This window comes from Kryptolebias marmoratus, linkage group LG6 (assembly GCF_001649575.2).
Source record: "Kryptolebias marmoratus isolate JLee-2015 linkage group LG6, ASM164957v2, whole genome shotgun sequence".
In the NCBI taxonomy this organism is placed as follows: Eukaryota; Metazoa; Chordata; class Actinopteri; order Cyprinodontiformes; family Rivulidae; genus Kryptolebias; species Kryptolebias marmoratus.
The window spans coordinates 19,926,024-19,927,362 of NC_051435.1; the positions used below are offsets into that span (position 1 = coordinate 19,926,024).

At 53.2% G+C, this 1,339-nt stretch overlaps 1 protein-coding gene across 1 annotated transcript in view; it reads left to right on the top strand.

Annotated features, from left to right (window-relative positions):
* The first annotated feature begins 581 nt into the window (after window positions 1-581).
* Window positions 582-1,339, top strand: part of raph1a (Ras association (RalGDS/AF-6) and pleckstrin homology domains 1a) — a 74,711-nt gene continuing 73,953 nt past the window's right edge. The window contains exon 1 of the mRNA XM_017421213.2: window positions 582-849. The gene's annotated coding sequence lies outside the window, so the exon portion shown is untranslated. The remainder of the gene's footprint in view (window positions 850-1,339) is intronic.

Sequence of the window (1,339 nt, forward strand, 5' to 3'; positions counted from 1 at the left end):
GTATTTCTGCTCCTTCTTCTTGATGTTACAGTCACTTGGGACTGCTACATCTATCACCACTGTTTTCTTCTGTATCACCACAATGTCTGGTTGGTTAGCCATCACCTGTTTGTCAGTCTGGATCTGGAAGTCCAACAGTATCTTAGCCCTGCCATTCTCCACCACCTTAGGTGGAGTCTCCCACTTTGACTGTGGGACTTCCAGTTCATACTCAGTACAGATGTTCCTGTACACTATTCCAGCCAATTAGTTATGGCTTTTTCCTGCATTTTACATCCTAACTATTATGTGCTGGACTGTCTCAGGGGCATCTTTATGAAGCCTGCATCTTGGGTCCTGTCTGGTATGATTGACCCTGGCCTCTATTGCTTCTGTGCTACCATGATTAGTGCCTCTGTGCTAAATCACAAAAAGAAAATAAAAATCATTTCAGAAGCAATACCAGCATCTGTGCTGTCCTTCAGTCCAGCCCTCTCGAGCCACTCCCTCTTTCATATATTTCGCTGCTGTCTGTAATGATTTGTTGTACAGAGTGGGACGCGCTTTTATTGTGAAAGACCCGGCCGGAAGTTGCCCGTTTACCTGCCTCTAGCTTGAAACGGCTTCAGGATTCAGTAAGGCAAGCAGCAGGAGAAATCGCTCGGAACCTGGAATATACGTGGGGTAAATGTGGGCTATGTGCGGGCTACAAGGGGCCTCCTGCGAGTAGAACCGGCGGGGATTCCGGTGGAGCTTGGACCGACACGCCGCGGAGCCCTCCAGCGGACACCTCCGCTCCGTCTACTCCGCTGCTGGCTGCGGCTTTTTTTTTCCTTCTTCTTCTTCTTCTTCCCATCTTGGATCCGCACAGTGAGTCGCTTCTCTTTGCCTCCTCACCTATTTACTCCAGCGGTCCCGCCGGCAGGCTGGAAGTGCGCGGTTTCAGCTGTGGACAGCGGAGGTTGTGCTGTGATGCTAGCGCGGACGGCGGAGCCCTCTAATTAGCATCCGCAGCAATAAAAGCCAATTAATCCCCGGCGGCAGGCTGCGTGTGTCCGCAGAGGCAGGAGGGGGGTCGGAGGGAAGCCTTCCACAGCTGATTTCTGCACATAGGTGGACTCCCTCAGGATTGATTCCTGTGTGTGTGTGTGTGAGAGAGAGAGAGGGAGTGTGTGCGTGGGGTGGGGGGGCTGTGAGGGGAACGGTCCGGCCTGGATACACAGGTTCGCCGGGGAGCTGCAGCCGGCTGACAGCGCCTTCCCTGCAGCTCGGAGGCCGGGCTGGCCGACACAAGCAAGGCGTGGCGTGCTGGCAGCATCACACACACAAATATACACACATATGGGCGTTTTTAAACTAC